Source organism: Hemicordylus capensis, chromosome 4, assembly GCF_027244095.1.
Source record: "Hemicordylus capensis ecotype Gifberg chromosome 4, rHemCap1.1.pri, whole genome shotgun sequence".
Lineage (NCBI taxonomy): Eukaryota > Metazoa > Chordata > Lepidosauria > Squamata > Cordylidae > Hemicordylus > Hemicordylus capensis.
The window spans coordinates 234,723,283-234,746,225 of record NC_069660.1 but is presented as its reverse complement, the minus strand read 5'-3'; positions in this window follow the sequence as shown (position 1 = coordinate 234,746,225).

The following is a 22,943-nucleotide window of genomic DNA, read 5'->3' as shown; positions in this document are numbered from 1 at the left end:
ACCAGAATGGGGCAGGTCCCCAGCCACACATGGCAGGCATCGGCCAGGGCACAGAAGGCCATTGGCCGGTGCCGCTGAGAGGCGTTGGTGCTGCAGGCTCACCAAGGGCCACTGGGACAGCTGGGTCCGAAGGAGGCTGATCCATTGGCGGCAGGGGCAGGAACAGCGGGCGAAGGCATCACTGGAACGGGAACACCAGGCGTTGGCATCCCAGGATCAACCAGCTCTGCAGGAAAAACTGGACCAGATGGGCCTTCACGTTTCTCAAGTGCTTCTAGCCTATCAGAAAGAGACTTTAGTAACTGAGTCCTGGCGGTACCATGTGTGCAACGAGGAACCTTGGGAGGCACCCCCCCGGACGGGCCCGCGCCCATGTCAGAGGGAGCAACCTTGGCCTTCTCAAGTGCTTCCATTCGATTAATCACGCCCCAAATGAAAACTAGGGATGTGAACAAAACTGGTTTGACCAGTTTGGTTCGAATTTGAACCAGGTTCGAACCAGGAGGGGGTGGTTCAGTTTTGGTTTTGCTCGAACTTCCCCTGGTTTGGTTCGAATTTGAAATGTTTTGAACTGGTTTGAACTGGTTCGGAAATCCAAAAATTGTTAGGATGGTAGCTGGCACCCAGGGGTACCTGCCCCCAAACCCCAAAGCAATCTGACACTTGTACGATTTTTTATGAATTTTTGAAAATTATTTTTATTTTTATCATAGGGTATAATGGGACTCGAACCAGCCCATTATTCCCTATTGTGGAGCACCCATGGGTGCCAACAACCATGCAAACCCCGAAGCAATTGGACACCCCTATGATTTTTTATGAATATTTGAAATATTTTTTATTTTTCTCATAGGGTATAATGGGACACAAACCAGCCCATATCCCCTATTGTGGAGCACCTAGGGGCACAAAAGTGGGATGGGTGGTAGACAACCAGGGGTGCCTACTATCCACACTACAGGGGTGCCTACTATCTACTATCCACTATCCAAGTTCCAAGGCAATCAGACACTTCTCTGATTATTGGTAAATTTTAAAATTATTTTTGAATTCCTCATAGAGAATAATGAGGATTGCAGCAAATGTATAGCTTCACGTGGGGGAGAAAGGGGTGTCCTAGAGTGGAGTGTGGTGGGTGGTAGTTCCCAAGGTGGGCAAGGAAGCTATCAGAATTATTTGAAAAGAATTGGGCAAAAGGCTGATTTTTAAGTGATTTTTGAAGTTTACGCGACTTTAAGGTTTTTCTCCATAAAAGGGCTGATTTTTAAATGATTTTTGAAGTTTATGTGTCTTTAAGGTTAGCAGATGAGCGTGGATTCATGGTTTGTCATTGAAAATCATAAAATTTAAAAATCACTTAAAAATCAGCCCTTTGCCCAATACCTTTCAAATAATTCTGATAGCTTCCTGGGCCCCCTTGGGCACTACCACCCACCACACTCTGCTCTAGGCCACCCCTTTGCCCCCGATGTAAAGCTATACATTTGCTGACACCTCCATGCTTCTTTATGGAGAAAACCCTTAAAGACGCATAAACTTCAAAAATCACTTAAAAATCAGCCCTTTGCCCAATTCCTTTCAAATAATTCTGATAGCTTTCTTGCCCACCTTGGGAACTACCACCCACCACACTCCACTCTACGACACCCCTTTCTCCTCGACGTGAAGCTATACATTTGCTGCAATCCTCATTATTCTCTATGAGGAATTAAAAAATAATTTTAAAATTCACCAATAATCAGAGGAGTGTCCGATTGCTTTGGGGTTTGGGTGACAGGTACCCCTGGATGCCAGCTACCATCCTAACAATTTTTGGATTTCTGAACCAGTTCAAACTGGTTTGAACCAGTTTGAATCGAACCACCCCCTGGGTCGGTTCGAATTCGAACCTGCAGCTCGAACCTGATGGCTGGTTCGGTTCGAATTCGAACCTTCGAACCACCCTGGTTCAAATTTGAACCACCCTGGTTCAAATTCGAACCAGTTTGAATTCGAACCGGTTCGCACATCCCTAATGAGAACCATTTCTTCATCATCCTCATCAGAGGAAGAGGGCAGGGGCGCAGGCCGCTTGGGCTGCCTAATGGGCCGACTGCCTTTCTTTTCCTTGGCCTTTTTGGGCATTGTAACCACTCCTTCCCCACAATGAAAAGACTGAACCAGATAGTTAGGAAGGTGGAAAGCAAGATGAAACACCCGCCCCTTAAGGAGCAGGGAGGGCCCCAAGAGCCTAGCAAAGGGAGAAGAGGGAAGGCCAGCAAGGAACTCAGCAGCCCAAAAAGGACCCTTAAAAGTGTCCGATGACAACACCCCCATGCCCAGCGGCTGATCGGACCACCCAGCTAAGGATACCACCCTATACGCCCCCCACCTAGTCAGGGGGGAGGGCCCTGAAAACAAACCAGAGGGCTAAATCCCTTGAAGACGCCAATGCACCCTGCCGGCTCCTGGCGCACGCTGCTCCAAAGGCACTCCAGCCAAGCACCAGAGCCCCCGACTCTCTGCCGAAGCCACCGCCAAACTCCTAATGCTGCCCGCAATGGACCAATGTCCCGTCGAACTGTGCCGCTCGCCCGCTATTGAGCGACTCCACTCCGCAAAAGTTTGGGACCAGAAGGAGCTCTACAGAAGAGCTCCTTCCAGCATGGATGCTCGGTCCGAACTGAGGAGTCTGGGGCAGGGATCGGCCGATCACGGCTGAAACCCCACCCCCAGACCTGAAGGGCCAATCAGCATTCTTCTTGGGACTGGTGCAGATCGGGGCTGGGACAAACTCCCTCCCCTCTGCACAAGGCAAAGGGGAGGGGCATTCTGCTGGAAAGGCATGGCAATTGTACGGGGGTTCAATGAGTATAGTCAGGGATCCACAAAATTTTAAGACTATTTTCTCAAGTGAGAACCAGCAGAAATAGTTTGATACTCACAGATTTCAGACATCTCACTAGCTCCTCCTCCTCGTCATCTCCTCTGCCACTTCAGTGGTGTGGCCCTTTCTTCACCATGGACAGCTTCTACTGCCCTCACTGTGGCTCCTACCCCACTTGGCATTCCTGTTGCCATGGGCCTCTCAGAAGCAGAAAAGGCACATTCTGAATGGGGCCTTTTCCACTTCTGAGAGGTCTTGAGAGCCACCAGCAAGCAACAGCAAGGGCAGAAGGAGCCACAGTGAGGGAATGGCAGTGAGGGCAGTCAGTGGGAGGAGGAGCAGGCTAGCAAGGCTGTTACAATGGTATTCTGAGCATTTTTTTGAATGTTTGTTGCACTCTTTTATACATGTTTGGTACTCATGAGTACCATTTATGAGAACCTCTGAATATATTACAATTACTATAGTACTTAGCAACATGATCCTCAGTATTAGGAAATGCAAAGGCAGATTCTGGGCCTATTGTTCCTTGTAAATCCATCCTCACTCCAAATGGGTTTGCATCTGTTCTGCCCCAATAATTAACCAAATGGCCCCCAAAGGCCCAGGCATTAATGCATGAGCAAGATGGGAAGCAGAATGTTCCTTTGGAGTCACCTGTCACTCACTACTTTCTGTCCATAAGGAGGGAAAGGCAGCAGCTGGCCACATGGCATGCTGAAGGAATGTTGTATTTTTCCTATAACAGAGACCAGCCTCGATTATAACTTTTACAAGTTGTGATAAGAAGTGAAATCTGCCAAATGAAAAACTGTTCTACAAAATGGAACAGCTGCTGTATTTCTGTATTTAAAAAATCTTTTTATACGCTCTTTTTGATCATTTTAATACATGTTTAGAGTCGACGTTGCCCAGCCTTCATGGCATAGGGTACAATTATCCCAGTGTGATGGACTGTTAGTGGTATTGTATTAAATGTCCCCATTTTTGGTATGCCTAATTACACTCAGGGGGTATTTTGATGCTAACTTCTCTGTTACTAAAGATTTGTATAATTAGGCATGCTAATCAGTCAGCACTGCAGTTCCTTAGGTAGGCAAGCCATTAAGGAAGCAGAAGTCATGGCTGTCTCATGTGAGAAATATTATCTCAGCCCTGGAAGATGTTCAACAGATCAAATATAAATTGATGGGAAAAGCTTACTAAGTGGAATGATGATAAGCTTAGCCTTGGTCAACGGGAGCTCACAAATACTAGGTAGGAGACATAGTTCTTAATTCTTGCCATATTCCTTGAAGAAGCAAATACTGTAGGCTGGACAGCTGGGTAGAGCAAGCAAACTTTACAGCTCTGCATAAATTGTTTCAAGGATTATATACAATCTATTTTTTTAAAAATGTGACAGGACCAGCATTGAACTTTGAGATTAAGAAGCAGGTCTATGAAGTATATCAGCATGAATATTAACCTGCTCTCCCAGCTGATGACAGTTTCCAAATGACTCCTTAGTCTCTGACATTAAACAGGTTACTAACATTCAGAAGCAGTAGCCCAATGGCCTCTGTTACATTCTATGCAAAGGCTGGATTTTTCATTAATCTAAGGTGATGCATCTAATGATTTACTTCAGGAGAACAAAGATTCAGGAAAGACTTTTCAAAGGGCCAAATAGTAAAAGATTTACCCAGACATGGCCCAATGGAAATTAAACACTACTCACTCAAGGTGAGTAAGATTCCTCTTTTGGGTCTAGTATTTTAAAGATAATTCACTAGTATCCAGGGAGAAAGTGTTCAATTACAGCAGAATTCAATCTAGTCATTTCTATTTAGCATTTCAACCCCTGCTAACTTGGCAAAGAGGCACCTTTTAATGTGGTGATTCTCTTTATTTAGCAGGGGGAGAGTAACTGGCCCAATCCACCCCCAGCACAGTATCTCCAGTGACTGTTGCTGGTGTCTATTTTATGTTTCTTTTTAGACTGTGAGCCCTTCGGGGACAGGGTTCCATCTTATTTGTTTGTTATTTCTCCATGTAAACCGCCCTGAGCCATTTTTGGAAGGGTGGTATAGAAATCGAATAAATAAATAAATAAATAAATTTGCAAATGTTATCCATGATGTCTGTTGCTCCAGTGATGCTCCTCAGCCCCCTTGAGGAGGTTGTTGCTTTGTCTACCTGGCATTAACTTGTTCAACAATTAGAATAAATAATAATGCATATCGGACTAGAGCTGGTCAGCTATAAAGGCTATGCACATGAGCAGCCCAATCCAAGCTAGGACAGATTGGACTGCTCATGTGCTGCTCTGGGATCATTTCCAATCCCAGTACTTCTGCCCCTGCTAGCTCAACATTTTGCCCCGGACCTTAATTGGGGTTAGAGAGCATGAGTGTTCCCTTAACCCCAGGTCCGGGCTCATGTGAATGCTCAGGCTGCATGCAACTGAAGCAGCCACAAGGCCGGGTGCCTAGAGTGCTGCTTGTGTATTGCATTTTGGAATCCCTGGAGGCTGGGACTCATTTTCTCAGCAGTGCGGATTGTTTGGGCACTAGGCCATGTGCCAAAGAGAGAATACCAATTGTCTGGGGGGAAGGTAGGTTCATCCCTGCCTTCCCCCTACCTGCCCTCCCCACCCCTCTCATGGTCAAGTGCACAACCTCACTGTTTACAAAGCACCTCAGACTTAAGTGTGATGCCCACCTCTCCCATTCTTGATCAGGTGTGTTGATGTAAGTGTGTGTGATGCATTTACATAATATTCCAACCAATAAGAAGACATATTGGTATCTTGTTTTAAGAACATTCTTTCATTGTTTAAATTAAATTCACAAACTAAGTGATGCACCTTATTTCAGAGCATCCTAAACCCTATTTAGAAGTTAGGGCTGAACATCTGGATGTGGTCAAATGGGAACATAGTGGCTAGTCATGCCCCTCCCCACTGATGTGCCAATTAGCCATGCCTCTCAGATGGCCACGTTGTCAGTGCTTGTCCAAAATGGCAACCACTAAATCTGCAGAGGCTTTCTGCATGCAATTTAGAAGTCTGAGTTCTATAGGATGTGGAGAAGGTGTCTGCATGGTCAGCCCTTGTCTTTCCAAACAAGCTTTGACTGTGCAGACATATGAAGGACATCATTAGCTGGTACGTATATCTGCCCCTGCAAATGTTTCCTGAATGTGTGTTGGGGATATAACTGAATAGGGCCATGGTCTTCCAGATGGGGAAGTGGTAACTTCCCCCTCTTTCTGCAGGTTCCAGGGTGAGTGTCCTGAAATTAAGAGATTTTTGTCCAGGGAAACCAACAAAGGAGCCTTGCAGAGATGAAAACTGAGCCAATGAAGTCACAGGAAGTGCAAGATGCATTAGTGAATGAATGATGTCTGCTTCAGGCCCATCAACTGTATTTTAGAAGTAAGTGTGGAGTCTGGAGGATATGCAGTGTTCTTAATATTCCAGAAGACTGGAAAGAAATTAAAAACAGTTTAAGTAAGCTGCAGAGTGCTTCCAGATGGTGGGCTTGAACTGGAAAGAGTGGTACACATTTGAAAGGTACACTTGATCAGTCAGAAAGGTAATGATTACTGTAGACATGGTTGGTTCGATTATCCCTTCTCACTATGCAATATGTACAGTCTCAGATTCCAGTGCTTGGTATGAGATGCCTTCAGTATCAGATACCTAGAACTTGGTTTACCTACTTACCTAGGTATGAGTAGCGGGGCTTGGGATACCTTATGCCTGGCTAGGCTTGAATTAGAGCTGCCATTTCCGTTTCATTCCATGTCTGCCCTTCTACAGGTGACACTCCCATTTAGGGGAATCAGTATCAGCATAATGGATGCATCATACCATAATGCTATTATTTTTGTTATCTAGAATGTGAATTGAGTGCTATACAAAAACTGTTATGTGAATCATTATCCATCTATTTCAGCATGCTTTATTTATTCAGCCACATAACTTATGAAATACACCTTCACATTGTGGACTGAAAAATAAGAGGTATTGATTTGCCTGTAATAAAGAAAGAGCCACCTAATGGCGCAGCGGGGAAGTAACTTGCCTAGGGAGCAAGAGGTTACTGCTTCGAATCATAGTGAAAACTCTCCATTGTGAAAACTCTCCATTTATCCCTAGCCACTGTTTTCTGTCCTTCAACCAGTTAGCTATCCACACATGTCCTTGTCCCCTTATCCCATGACTGCTAAGTTTTCTCAGAAGTTTTTGATGAGGAACTTTGTTGAAAGCTTTTGGAAGTCCAGGTATACTATTTCAACTGGATCACCTTTGTCCACACACTTATTGACACTCTCAAAGAACTCCAAAAGGTTCACTTCTGCAAAGGTAAATCTTGCTTCACAAACCTTTTGGAGTTCTTTGAGAGTGTCAACAAGTGTGTGGACAAAGGTGATCCAGCTGACATAGTATATCTGGACTTGCAAAAAGTCCAAAGTTCCTCATCGACAACGTTCCTTATCAAAGACTTCTGAGAAATCGTAACAGTCAAGGGATAAGGGGACAAGGACATGTATAGATTGCTAACTGATTGAAGGACAGGAAACAGAGGCTAGAGATAAATGGAGAATTTTCACAATGGAGGGAAGTAAAAGTGGGGTCCCCCAGGGATCTGTACTGGGACTGGTGCTTTTTAATTTATTCATAAATGATCTAGAAGTAGGGGTAAGCAGCGAGGTGGCCAGATTTGCAGATGATACCAAACTCTTTTGGGTCGTGAAATCCAAAACAGACTGTGAGGAGCTCCAAAAGGATCTCTCCAAACTGGGTGAGTGAGCGACAAAATGGCAAATGCACTTGAATGTTGGCAAGTGTAAAGTGATGCACATTGGGACAAAAACTCCTAACTTCAAGTACACGTTGATGGGATCTGAGCTGTTGGTGACTGACCAGGAGAGGGATCTTGGGGTCGTGGTGGACAGTTCATTGAAAGTGTCGACTCAATGTGTGGCAGCTGTGAAAAAGGCCAATTCCATGCTAGGGATCATTAGGAAGGGGGTTGAAAATAAAACTGCTAATATTATAATGCCTTTATACAAAACTATGGTGCAGCCACACCTGGAGTACTGTGTACTCCAATTCTGGTCATGACATCTAAAGAAGGACATTGTAGAACTGGGAAATGTGCAGAAGAGGGCAACCAAGATGATCAGGGGCCTAGAGCACCTTTCTTATTAGGGATGTGCATAAAACCGGTTCTCCCGGTTCGGTTCGGGTCCGAACCGGGTCCGGACCGGACCGGGGAGGTTCGGTTTTGGTTTTGCCGGACCACCCCCCCAGTCCGGTTCGGTTTTGAACCGGTTTGGATCCGAACCGAACCGGTTCGGATCACAAAAAGTGGCTGGTTTTGAAGGGGACATTGTGTTCTACCTGCCACCCAAATTTCAAGTCGATTGGACCTTCCTCTGATTTTTTACAATTTTTTTTTTAAAAATTAATTCTTGCCCATAACTCACAATGTGGAGCCCTTAGGGGCAAAAAAGCTGGGGTGGGTGGTAGCCACCCATGGGTGTCCTCCACCCCAAAAATCCCAAGGCAATTGGTTGCTCCTAGTATTATTGGTGAATTTTTGAAGAAATTTTTTTTTCCATTGGCTAGAATGGGGGTTTGGGGCTGCCCCAGACCCGCCTCTGTGGGGTGGCAGCACCCCCAAAGTGGGTCCGGGGCCATGGCAAAAATGCCCTCAGTCCCTCCCTGCAATCCCCGTAGAGATAGGAGTGATGGTTCTGTTGTTTTTATGAGGTGTTCTGAGTGTAGATTCTATGATAGCTAATGAGATTTCCAATGAGACACCATGAATCCACTCTCATTTGCTATCACAGAATCCACACTCACTCAGAACACCTCAGAAAAACAACAGAACCATCACTCCTATCTCTACGGGGATTGCTGGGAGGGACTGAGGGCATTTTTGCCATGGCCCCAGACCCACTTTGGCGGTGCTGCCACCCCACAGAGGCGGGTCTGGGGCAGCCCCAAACCCCCATTCTAGCCAATGGAAAAAAATTTTCTTCAAAAATTCACCAATAATACTAGGAGCAACCCAACAATTGCCACCCCATCTTTTTGGCGCCTCTCTCTGGGCGCCCTAACACGTAACACCTAGTCAGTCCATCTTAATGCCTACCTACTACCACCACTCCTATCCAAGCAAGTAAGAGGAGCACACTCAGAGAGACAACACCCACTCTCTGATCTAACAAAAAGGCCACTGCTGTGCTGCCTGCCAGCACAGCAGCAGCAGCGGAGCAGCACACTAAGCACAAGAGCAGCACACACAGAGAAGAAGCAGGAGGCGGAGCAGCAGAGCAGCAGACCTGCCGCTCTGCATGATGGGTGATGTGACGCCCAAAGAAACCACCGCCTCACTCAGTGCCTGCCACTGACTAGGCCCGACAGACAGAAGCCAGCCAACCTGCTCTGCTCTGCTCTGCTGCTCCCCATGGATGATGCACACACACCCTACATCAGCATCCAAATTACCAGACCAGACCAAGTGCGCAGAGTCAGCACAGGCCAGCAGCCACCAGCCCAGCAACAGCAACAGCTACTACTGCTACCACCACAACCAGTGTTGCCGCTACAATAACATTCCCAGTCCAGTCACGCGTGCCACAGCCTGAGCCTAGCACACAGCCAACAGCTGCTGCCAGCCAGTGCCTGGCAAGCCCAACCAACATGAGGAGGAGAGAGCTAACAAGTAGACGGCGCACGCACATCACCAACCCATCACGACGGCGCAACTGCAAGGGGAGAGGGCACAATTACAGGCAGCAGGAGGAGGAGGAGGAGGAGGCGGGCGAGGCAATCCTAGCACAGATTTGAAAGTTTAAAATCCACCAGGACATCTTCTAGAATCTAGACTTCTGTTTTTTCTACCACCAGCTGTAGTGTCTAGTTAGTCAGTGTGCTGTGCAGCTGAGCTGAGCTGAGCTGAGCTGCGTGTGAGGAAGGGTGATTGTAGCTAGTTCTTTAGTTTCAGCAGACTGAGCATTGAGCATGGGCAGTGGCCTTGGGAAGCAACACAATTACACGACACTCACCTGCTGCTGCTGGTTCTAGAAGTTGCCTCTTCACGTCTTTTCACCTCTTCGTGTGTGTGTGTGTGTGTGTGTGTGTGTGTGTGTGCAGTGAGTGCATGCCTTTTGCCTTGCTGGAAAGAAATGCTTCTCTGGTCCACCACCACATATCTGCTCAAGGACACAGAGGCCCAAGGCAGAGGTGGTGGTGGCACCAGTGTGAGTGCATGTGTGCTGGTGGTGTTTGCCACCACAGGTGTTTTGTGTGTGTATGTGTGCGCTGCTAGCTAGGAGGGGGGAGGGAGGCAGGGAGGGAGGCAGGGAGGCAGGGGGGAGGAAAGGGGAGGGGGAGAGGGATGTAGAGGGGATTGAAGGGGGGAGGGTCCGGCTCAGAGTTGGTCAGCCACATATTTGTGCACACACGTGTTCACGTGTGTGCTTCGGTGGGAGAGACCAGACTCTCATCATCTGCCAGACCAGGGTTGGGGGCAGGTGAGGCGGTGGTGGGCTGGAAGGGAGGGAGGATGGAAGGTGGTGAAGAGGAAGGGAGAGGATGAGAGGGGAAGGATGGAGGGAGGCATGGGGGGGAGGAAAAAAAACATGTAGACAGACACACACCACACTACACACAGAAAGCATCCACACACAGAGACAGTGCTAGGCATCCATTCACACAGACAGACAGACAGACAGACACACAACAGGAAGAGACAGACTGCGCCTGCACCACACACACACACACACAGACCCAATTCCCCCCCTGCACAGTTATCAATCAATATGTTGTGTTGGCAGCCAGTTCATTGCTATTCTGATGGTTTTGGGTTTTTTGCCATCAGCCAACATCAACAGTGACCACAATCAAGATGAACATAAGATGATAATAATTCATTCGTTTCATTTGAAAAAATCACCCAATCATTTTCTCCATGTAAACCAAGCCCCCCACACATGATTTCTGGTAACATTTTCAATAAAATCAATTCATTTGGCATTCATCATTTTGTTCTCCCTTTGTCACCTTTTTTCCTTTCTTTTGCATAGTTTTGAGGCTTGATTTTGACATGGGGTTTTTAAAGAAAAAATTATTTACATGTTTATTTACATACAGTATTTACATATCTACACTGCATTTTAGAACGTATACCCACCGCTGCCGCTAAGTCTAGTACTCCGTGGGCTGTGCTACTTTGGGGGGGTGTGCCGTGCCCACGCCAGGTCCCCAAATGCTGACAGGTGGATAGATAAAGGGCCTGTGCTGGTCAGCATTGGGTTTCTTTTTAGGTGGGCGTGGGCATTGTAAACATCTGGCCAGTCGCAGCACTACAACTACTACTACAACTGCATCTCTGTGTGGGCACACTACACGCTGCGACTGGCTGGCATGGCTCAGCATCTGTCATGTCAGCTCAGCTAGAGGTGGAAGGGGGGAGGGTAGGGATAAGCACAGAGGTCGAGCCAGGCAGGTGACCAACCATGGGGCAACCCACGGTAATCACTCGCCCGGCTCAAACTCCAGCTTGGGGTAGCCCAACAGGGGGAGGTTCACCTTAAGGAAGACCAGCTGCTCCACCAGACCAGGGTCCAAGCGGGAGTGAGAGGGTGTCACCACGTCCCCGGCACGTGAAAACACCCGCTCGCTCTGGACACTGGTTGGGGGGCAGGAGAGGAGGCGCACAGCCACCACCGCCAGGTCCGGCCAGACTTGGCGGCGGCTCGCCCAGAACTGTGCGCAGTCCACACCGTCTCCCTCCACAGGCTCCTCCAAGTACTGCGCAACGCATTGCTCAGCACTGGAGGGGGGCCTGGCAGGTCGAGCCTCCCGCATACCAGGCATGGCGCCATAGCAGAACCGTTGAAACCACTGGGCGGATCTCGAGTCGGTAGCAAATGGCTGCTGCGATGGCGCCGCCTGGGATGCCGCGCTGCTGGACTGGGAAGAGGGGGGGGAAGGGGAAGCTGACGCCGGCTGGCCGCCCATGCTGCTGCTGGGTGCGGGTTGGGCCGCGAGGGCTGCCCCCGCACCACTACCAACACCCTGGTCTCTGTGGGCCCTAGCGGCCTCCTCCTCCCTAACCTTCTCGACCAGGGTGCCCTTCCACCTGGGCAAGTTGTCGGCACTCACGGCATTGCCCACTCTGCGTTCGAGAAGTCGCAGACATCCAAGGACTCGTCCCTCGCCAGGGCGACAAGGGCTCTGTCCTGCTCCAACAGGCGCTGGAACAGGAGGAAGGTGGAGTTCCACCGCGTCTCCACATCCGTAGGGATGAGATGGCGAGGAAGGCCAAGGTCATCCTGCTTCTGGCGAAGCAGTCTCCTGGACTTCTCGCTGCGGTGGAAGTGGGCGGCCAGCTTGCGGGACTTATCCACAAGCGTGGCCGTGGCAGCAACAGCAGCTGGGATGGGGCGGGCCCCCTTCTCCTGGGACGCCTTCAGCTCCTTAAGGCCAAGGGCGTCCCTGACGGTCAGATGGAGCGTGTGTGCCATACACCGTATGTTCACACAGTCCATGACTGTCTCGACAGCGGCGGTAACGTTGGCTCCATTGTCGGTGACAATGAAGCCGCGGGAGAGGTGTGGACACCCGCCAATCCACTCCTCTATCTGGCGGTCGAGTACGGCCGCCACCTCCTCCGCGGTGTGCCTCGTGTCCATCGTCTCCACGTGCAGGACGGCCCACCTGTGCCGTAGTGCAGCAGGAGCCGCGCCGGACCCGGAAGCATCGCCCGCGGAGGTCCCCTCACTCTCCGGTCCCCACCAGTGGGCAGTGAGGGCCAGGAAAGAAGCGCGCATCCCACTGACACTGGTCCAGAGGTCAGTCGTGAAATGCACGCTTGTCCCGGCCGGAGCTGCATGCAGCTCGGCCGACACGAGCTCCCTGCACCGGCGGTACAGGGAGGGGACCACGTTCCGGCTGAACGTCGTCCTTGAGGGGATGACGTATTCGGGAGCCAGGTATTGGAGAATCCGGCGGAAGCCCTTGTTCTCGACCACCTGAAACGGCTGGTCATCGGTGGAAATCATCTCCCCTATGAGGCGGTTGAGGTGATGATGGTCCACGCGAACAATACGCTGGCTGCCCGAGGACTGCGTCCACCACTGGACGGGCAGTGTAGCCTGCCTGCTGGCTGGCACACTGCTGCTGCCCGCCCTAGTGGCAGATGCACAAGGCGCACTAGCGCTGCCAGCCTGTCCCCTGAGACCTGGGTGGTGACGCTCTAGGTGTCTCCACATAAGCGTCGTACCCAGGTGCGCAGGGTCCCTTCCACGGCTGACAAGCATCCTGCAGTGGACACAGCGGGCGTGGAATGGGTCATCTTGAGGGACCTCAAAATGCACCCATGCACCACTGCCCTTGGCCTCCTGTGCCCTGGGCGCCGTCCTAGGCCGTTTCTCGCAGGGTGGCTGCAGTCCTAGGGGGGCGGCGGCCGCCGCTGCCTGCCCACTGCTGCCACCCAACCCGCCCCTTCTGCCCTCCACAGCGGAGGAAGGGCCCGGCTGAACTGGCATCGGAGAGGCAGGCCTCTCCTCCACCACCTCGCCAGACCGCTCCCCACCAGAGTGTCGGGCTTCACGAGGGGGGGCCCCACTGAGCGGCGAAAGGATAGGGGGAAGGGGCCCCAGAGGGAGGGAGAACCTGGCTGCATCGCTGCCAGCCGCACGGTCCTCACCGCCCTCTACCTGCTCTTCCAACTCCACAGTCTCCTCCACCTCAACAACTGGCGGTAGCTCAGCAGCACCTGGTGCCGCCGGCGAGGAGGGACCTGCCACAGCCCTAACGGTGCCTCTGCCTCTGCCGCGATTGGCGGCAGCAGGCGTGGGGAACTGAATCCTGCGCACCAAAGATGGGGCCGGAGCAAAGAATTCTCCAATGGGGAGAACTGGGGTGTCCTCAGGCTCCCCGCGTCCTCTCCCTCCCCATGCCGCAGGCGCACCCTGCACCTGGCCTCTCCCACCTCTGCCTGCCAGCCTTGAGCGAGCCCTGCCCACCACACGGCGCTCAGACATGCTGCTAGGTCAGAAGGAGGGAGACTTTAGGAGGAAGGCCAGACAGGGTCAAAAAAATAATTTGGAGGGGCTTAGGGGCCAAAAAAAAGGCAGCTGATTTGGAGGCGGCAGGGGGGAAGTTTGTTTTCAAAAAAGTAAGCCAATTGGGGGGAAATGAAGACTTTTTGATAGGGGGGGGGAAGCCAATCGAAGTGAGGGGGAGGGTGTCCTTTTTGAATTTGGGAGTCAACCACCAAGCCAATTGGGGAGATGGGTCTGGGAGGGTTTTTTTTAGAAAAATAGGGGGTTAAAGGGTGGAACCCCAGTGTGGGAGGGTGGCACGGGCAGTTGGGTGGAGTAGTTGTGGTGTGGGTGGCAAGTTTTTAACTTTTTTGGGGGGGGAGAGTGGATGGGGGGAGGGCACAGCACCTACCGGGGGTGGGGGAGGGATGCAGTCAACGCTTGGGAACCTGCAGATCAAAGGAGGAAACCCTTATTTAGTGAACTGGAACACAAAGTGTGGGTTCTGGGGGGTGGTTCTCAAGTAATGCTCCTGTGGGGGGAGCATCAAACTCAATGCAGCCTATTTAGTGACTCTAAATTGCACACAACCAAAACCAGAACCCAGTCACACCAACACAGAGGTTGAACCCACCCACTCTGTGACTCTGCCTGCCCAATGCCATGGCAAGCAAGCAGCAGCAAACACTTGATGGCAGCCTCATGGATTGAACATCATGATCATCATCATACGTGTGTATTGGCCCAGCATGTAGTGGCAGCATCAGAGCCCAGCCAGGACCCCACTCAGACTGCCCCAGAGGCAAGGAAGCACTCTGGCATGGCATGGGCCCAGCATGTAGTGGCAGCATCGCATCAGAACCCTGGACCCCACTCAGACTGCCCCAGAGGCAAGGAAGCACTCTGGAAGGCACCTGTTCAAAAACCACCTGCAAGACGCATGCAATGCAACGCAACACACAGCAGCAATTTCTTTATTGGGCATGGGCATGAAGACACAAGTTTTACAACAGTACATCTCCTCTCCAAGGTTCCCTCCCTCCTCCCCACACCCAAATGCATTTCAGAATAGGGGTGTCCCTATTTAAAACCACCAGCTAGGGAGAGAAAGGGGCAACAAAAGGTGCACAATCGCACACGCACTAACCCCTCTTCTTCCGGTCCTTCTCCTGCCGCTCACTGCTGGTCACGGATTCGCCGCCGCCAGCTAGCCACCCTGGGCTGGGACACAGCAGGGCGGCCGCACGAGGCACACAGGCAACCGGGGTAGTTCAACAACGATGGAGGGGCAGAAGTGAGGAGACAACACTATTTGTGTCGCTCAACTCACCCCCAAGCAGAGACAAAATCAACCAAAAACTATAAAAAGAAAAAAAAAACCGATGGCAGCCGCCAGGTGGGTAGGCTACTGTGTGCGGCTGCAGCTGTGGGAGAGGAGGTGGAAAGTGAAGGGGAGCAGAGAGAGAAAAGACTAAGAGAGAGAGAAAAGAGAGGGGGGGCAGGGACAAAGAGAAAGAGAGGAGAGAGAGAGAAAAGAAAGAGAGAGAGAGGAGAAAGAGAGAGGATAGAGAGAAAGAGGAGAGAGGAGGAGTGCAGCGCAGCAGGGAGGGGGGGATTCAGGTGTGGGGGGAGGACACAGCAGTAGCAGCGGTCCAAAGAGGTGGGGGGAGCAGAGAGGGTGTGTGTGTTTGGGGGCTAGTGTGTGGCAGGGGGCCTGGGGTAAGTGGAGAGAGTCAGGGGCAAGGAGAAAAAGAGGTGGGGTGGGGGGGGAAGAGGGTGTGTGTGGTTGGGGGCTAGTGTGTGGCAGGGGGCCTGGGGTAAGTGGAGAGAGTCGGGGGCAAGGAGAAAAAGAGGTGGGGTGGGGGGAGCAGAGAGGGTGTGTGTGGTTGGGGGCTAGTGTGTGGCAGGGGGCCTGGGGTAAGTGGAGAGAGTCGGGGGCAAGGAGAAAAAGAGGTGGGGTGGGGGAGCAGAGAGGGTGTGTGTGGTTGGGGGCTAGTGTGTGGCAGGGGGCCTGGGGTAAGTGGAGAGAGTCAGGGGCAAGGAGAAAAAGAGGTGGGGTGGGGGGAGCAGAGAGGGTGTGTGTGGTTGGGGGCTAGTGTGTGGCAGGGGGCCTGGGGTAAGTGGAGAGAGTCGGGGGCAAGGAGAAAAAGAGGTGGGGTGGGGGGAGCAGAGAGGGTGTGTGTGGTTGGGGGCTAGTGTGTGGCAGGGGGCCTGGGGTAAGTGGAGAGAGTCAGGGGAAGGAGAAAAAGAGGTGGGGTGGGGGAGCAGAGAGGGTGTGTGTGGTTGGGGGCTAGTGTGTGGCAGGGGGCCTGGGGTAAGTGGAGAGAGTCGGGGGCAAGGAGAAAAAGAGGTGGGGTGGGGGGAGCAGAGAGGGTGTGTGTGGTTGGGGGCTAGTGTGTGGCAGGGGGCCTGGGGTAAGTGGAGAGAGTCAGGGGCAAGGAGAAAAAGAGGTGGGGTGGGGGGAGCAGAGAGGGTGTGTGTGGTTGGGGGCTAGTGTGTGGCAGGGGGCCTGGGGTAAGTGGAGAGAGTCGGGGGCAAGGAGAAAAAGAGGTGGGGTGGGGGGAGCAGAGAGGGTGTGTGTGGTTGGGGGCTAGTGTGTGGCAGGGGGCCTGGGGTAAGTGGAGAGAGTCGGGGGCAAGGAGAAAAAGAGGTGGGGTGGGGGGAGCAGAGAGGGTGTGTGTGGTTGGGGGCTAGTGTGTGGCAGGGGGCCTGGGGTAAATGGAGAGAGTCGGGGGCAAGGAGAAAAAGAGGTGGGGTGGGGGGAGCAGAGAGGGTGTGTGTGTAGTTGGGGGCTAGTGTGTGGCAGGGGGCCTGGGGTAAGTGGAGAGAGTCGGGGGCAAGGAGAAAAAGAGGTGGGGTGGGGGGAGCAGAGAGGGTGTGTGTGGTTGGGGGCTAGTGTGTGGCAGGGGGCCTGGGGTAAGTGGAGAGAGTCGGGGGCAAGGAGGAAAAGAGGTGGGGTGGGGGGAGCAGAGAGGTTGTGTGTGTAGTTGGGGGCTAGTGTGTGGCAGGGGGCCTGGGGTAAGTGGAGAGAGTCGGGGGCAAGGAGAAAAAGAGGTGGGGTGGGGGGAGCAGAGAGGGTGTGTGTGGTTGGGGGCTAGTGTGTGGCAGGGGGCCTGGGGTAAGTGGAGAGAGTGTCAGGGGCAAGGAGAAAAAAGGGTTGCGGTGGGGGGGAGCAGAGAGGGTGTGTGTGGTTGGGGGCTAGTGTGTGGCAGAGGGGTGTTGGGGGGAAGGGGAGGGGGCAACAACAAACAGCAAAGGAGAAACTGGAACAACTCGGGCAGCAGCAGCGATTAGGCTGGATGGGGTGGTTGGGGGAGGAGCTGGGCCTGGGCTAGGGTCTGGGAGGAGGGAGGGTGGGGGGGGGGCAGGCAGGGGGGGGAGGAGGAGGAGGAGGGTAGCAAAATATATAAAGCAATATATATCAAGAGAACACAAGCCAGAAGTTTAAAAAAAAATGAAAAGAAAGACTCTAACCAGCAGAAAAAACTTGGGGGTGGGGGTGTGGGGAGGGGGAACCAAACACAGACTCTGAGGGGGGCCACTAAGTGAACAGAGACAATGAAACCACAATTGCTGCAAATTAATAATAGCAAATGAATAAGTGGAACTGCAAGCAAAGAAAACTGGACTCTGTTTGGCAGCAGCAAACTTGGGAGAAGGCTGGATGGGGTGGGGTTGGGGTGGGGTGTGGTTGGACTTGGAGGGGCAAGCTGGGAGCAGGGAACCAAAACTGATTATATGGGACAACAAGAAACAACAACAGAATCCTCTGGGGGTGGGGGGGAGGGATTCAGGGAACCAACTCGCAGGGCAGCAGCAGTCAGCAGAAACAAACAAAATGGTACAATTTAAGCAAAACCAGCAAGCAATATATAACTGAAACCAATGGAATGCAATGTGAAAATCAAAAAGTTGGACAAAAACAAGGCAGGACAAAGAGCAATAATTAATGGAAGAAGTTTTAAAGCAATGAGGATGCAGTGGGTGGGAGTGGGGGAGGGGGAGGGTAGGCCCAAAGGATGAGAAGGGAAAGGGGGGGAGGGGGGAGAAAAGCAGACAGACAAGGAACAGGGAAAATTGGGGGAAATTAAGAAGAAAGTAAAGTGAAGTAACACACAGTATACAGACAAGAGACAGACAGAGAGAGGAGACACACAGAGAGTCACAAAGGGCAGGTGGACAAAGGATTAGAGCACACACAGAGAGACACAGGACACAGTCAGGACTCACAGAGACACCAGAGCAGCCAGCAAAGGGCAAGCAGGTCTCAGAGATGATCCCACAACTGCAGCCAAGAGAAGTTTCCAGAGAAGAGGCTTGGGTTTATATAGGTTTGAAATTCCCTCCTTTGGGAGCCCCCACCTTTGCACTCCCCCCACGGCCAACAGGGTGCCAGCTCTCAACAGTGCAACAGCCAAGCAGCCTACCAGACCAAAGGACTCATTCTGGCCAATCAAGGATCAATAGCGCAGCCAATACAATGCCTGGAAATAGCATCACAAAATGGATGCAAGGAGGAGCAAAAGTTTCGGGAAGGAGACACAAAATGGAGGACACACTTGGAACTTTAAAGAGACACTCAGAGACTCAATTTCATTCCCGAACCGGCTCGAATTCGGTCCGGCTCGGTCCCGGAAGGGCCCGATTCGGTCCGGGATCGAGCCGCCGGATCCGGACCGGTTCGGGACGAACCGGTCCGGATCCAGACCAAACCGCACATCCCTATTTCTTATGAGGCAAGGCTACAACACTTGGGGCTTTTTAGTTTAGAAAAAAGACGACTGTGGGGAGACCTGATAGAGGTCTATAAAATTATGCATGGAGTGGAGAAAGTGGATAGAGAGACATTTTTATCCCTCTTACATAACACTAGAACTAGGGGTCATCCCATGAAACTGATTGCCGGGAAATTTAGGACCAGCAAATGGAAGTATTTTTTCACACAATGCATAATCTACTTGTGGAATTCTCTGCCACAAGATGTGGTGACAGCCAATGACCTAGAAGACTTTAAGAGGGGTTCAGATAAATTCATGGAGGAGAGGTCTATCAACATCTACTAGTCGGGGGTCTATAAGCCACCTCCAGCCTCAAAGGCAGGATGCCTCTGAGTACCAGTTGCGGGGGAGTAACAGCAGGAGAGAGGGGACACCCTCAACTCCTGCCTGTGGCTTCCAGCAGCATCTGGTGGGCCAGTGTGTGAAAAAGGATGCTGGACTAGATGGGCCTTGGGCCTGATCCAGCAGGGCTGTTCTTATGTTCTTCTGAATCCACACTGGTATGTTTCCCAGACTATGGGAAACACCTATATCAGGCAGCAGCAATATAGGAAGATGCTGAAAGGCATTGAAGCTATTCTCACCATCTCTGAAAAGCGGGCTAAGAGAGCTTAGCCCGCTTTCCAGGGATCATGCGAACCACCAGGCTCGCAGGCAAGCCTGGTGCTTCTAAGGCGGCTAGTCCACCTAATTACCCCTCCCCTTAGATGAGGTTAATAGAGCGAGCACTCTGTTAACCTCATCTTTTTGCCTGTGTGTTGCCGCAGCACGGTAGGTTGACCTCCCTCCTGGCTCGGGTTTTATTCTTCCAGAGGTTTTGATAGCCAATGTGAACTGGTGGGCCCCAGTTTTAGCTAATCTGTTTACTTAGATAAATAGTACAAGTATCTTCCCTGCCAAAATGGAGAAAAGCAATAGTGGTCCTGATCTTTAAACGGGGTTCCCATCTTGACCCATCTAATTATAGGCCCATTAGCCTGCTTTCGGTGGTTGGCAAAGTATATGCCCTTTATTTGTTATCCAAACTTGAAGCATGGATTTCTGATCAGCAGATCCTAGGGATCGAGCAGGCAGGCTTTAGAGCGGGTCTTTCCACTCTTGACCACAGTATGATTTTGAACCATCTAGCATGTTAATATTCTAGTGCTCCCAAAGGTAGACTGTTTGCTGCTTTTATGGATTTAAAAGCTGCATTTGATCTTATTCTAGGGAATTATTGTGGTCCAAACTTGGGAAATCCTTGATGGACAAAAGATTGTTGTTCCTGATTATTCAGCTCCATGCCAATTCTTCCATCTGAGTCAGATATGCTCCTAATGGGACATTAATTGATTTAATTCCTTTCACTTGTGGGGTCAGGAAGGGTTGTGTTCTGGCCCCTTCTCTGTTCAATCTCTTTATAAACGATGTAGTGCAGTGTTTATGATCGGTGGATTCACATGCCCCCAAACTGGCCGATATTCGTGTGCCAGTGTTGCTATAGGTGGATGATGGGGTGATTCTGTCCTAGACCCGTCTTGGTCTCCTTAGATTGCTGGGAGCCTTTGCCCGCTATTGTAATGATAATAACTTATCTATTAATTATGAGAAATCTAAGGTCCTGGTTTTTACCAAAGCTAGGAAACTTTACAAATGGGTGGTAAACAAGGAAAATATCAAGCAGGTTTATAAATTTAAATATCTTGGTATACATTTTCAATATAATCTTAATTGGAAACCTCAAAGATTGTATTTTATCTCCATTGCACATAAAACCCTCAATGCTCTCTTGTGATTTTACTATTCGAAAGGAGGCCAATATATACCTATGGCTCTCCAGGTTTTCTGAGCAAAGATTGTAGCTCAAATATTTTATGGGGTTCCAGTCTGGATTCAGGGAGTAATGTCCGAGATGGAAAGGGTTCAATCAATCTTCCTTAGGGCTATTTTTGGGGTACCCAGATGTGTACCTTATTCAGAAGTATGTTTAGAGTCTGGATCCCTTACTATTTCCTCTAAAGCATGGGAGCTTACCTTTATTAAATGGATTAAATTTTGCTTGGAATATCGGGAGCCCTCCTACTTTTGGTTTTTATGTAGGGACCCTTTCCCTAGCCCTTGGCTGTCATACATCAACAATAAAATACTGCAAATGGGTCTATCTCCTTCTGAAATTCTACTTATGGGAATTGAGAAGGCAAAGGATATACTTTTACAACATCACTCTGTTGGAGAAGAACTTCCAGTGCATCGACCTTTTGCACCAACTGTCCTAATGACCACTAGGGGCATTGGGAGTAGAGACAGTGAGTCAGGGTCTCCCTATCTGTCCTTACTCTATGACCCCTGAACTGACTCTGCAGCACTTCCTGCGCTGAGTCACAACTCTCTCTCCTTACCTATCCCCTATGTAGTCCTTTAGATAAGAGATAGGTCTTTCCTATCTAAGTGTATTTAACCAATAAATATTTAGTGTTTAGTCATACAAGGATCTCCATGTGTTTTCTTTAAATAGCTGCAATATCCGAACCATCCTCTGCTACCTACTCTGTAAGTGGAGTGTGTGCTCATTCCTTAGTGCTCTGCTGTTTTACCGATTGTGGGTAAAAATCAACAACCTCTAACACTATCTCCTTCTGAAATTCTACTTATGGGAATTGAGAAGGCAAAGGATATACTTTTACAATGTCTCCATGACATTGAGCATCAGAATCTTGTTTCTTGGGGAAACAGGACCTGTTCTCCTTTATTCCTTGGGATCATGCCCCCTTTGGGGAATAGCGATGCTAGTTATATAGCTTCCCTACACTTTTAAAAGTTTAGGATAGCATTTACAGGGCGCGTATGAATGTGCTGCCCTCGGCCCTTTTGGAGAAAAGATTTAATAAGGGTTTGACAGACTCTGACTTATGCCCTTGTGGTACAGGCCTCCCTGTAACGGTTTCGCATGTGTTGTTATATTGCTCTCTTTACTGTGATACCAGGAAAGAACTTATATTCCCTTTGTTAGAGCAATTTTCAGGAAGAGCCGACCCCTTCTATTTGAACTTCTGTCTTGAGGACCAAAATAATGAGGTCACTAAAGTGGTGGCGAATTTTGTTGTTGTTGCTATCAGATTAAGATCTTGTTTAAGTTCTAATTCATAGGAGCTTACTGTTTTATTCAGTTTTATTATGTTTACTATGTATAATATTTTGTTTTAATGCTTTTAAATGTCTTTCATATGTCCTATAGCTGTAATAAAATTGATTGATTGACCTCCCAGGCTCGTGGGTCTCTCCAGGATGCCCTGTGCGTTTGCATGGGGCATCCTGGAATTTCCAGGGGCCACGTGGCCCCCAATCCCCACAGCCCCTGTTGGCTCTGTGACTGAATGGGCAGTTGTGTGGGCGGCTGATCTGGCCATCCAAGGCTGCCTTTTGATCTTCTGCGGGGAGAGTGGGCTAAGCCCACTCTCCTGGCAGAACCCCCTCCAGTGCTTCACACCGATCGTGTGAAGTACCTCATTATCTCACACTGTGCGGGAGATGGCAATGGTAAACCCCTCCTGTATTCTACCAAAGACAACTACAGGTACATGGTTCTGTGGTTGCCAGGAGTCAACACCACTCGATGGCACAACTTTACTTTACTTTATAATAAAGCAAGACCTGCTGGATATGACCAGTTGCAAGTTCAGTATTTTTAAAAAACTCAACCCACCTGCTGCAAACATATCTCCCCTGAAGAAGGTTTTGGAGCTCTGAGCAAATGCTTTAGCTTTGTAATGTATATTTGCACATACAAATTCAGTTTGGGTTTTCTGCATTTGTTTTAGCTATGCAATGAAATACTATTGGCTTATTATCCCTCCCCTCTGCCCTTTCTCGGAGCAGCTCCAAGAAGCATTTTACCTTCCAAACATCCTTGTGAGTTAGCTGGGCAGAAAGGTGGTGACACCCAAGCCAACTTATGAACTTCACAGGTGTACTGCAAATCTGCAACATATGCCCAAACTCAAAACAGTAGCTGCTATACTGCAATCACTCTGCTATAGACTCTTCTCATATAGCCTGTTCAGTATTTTTAAAATTGAACTCAGATTTTTTGAATGATTTAAAAAGGGGGAAATGAATAAACAAAGAGCTATTAACACAGAGATGCAGGTTTGGGGCAGTGTATATATTTATTTATTTATTATTTATTTTATTTATCAGATTTGTACTCCTCCCCAAACTTCTGTCTCTGGGCAGTTAACAACAACATAAAAACAAGTTAAAACATACACAAA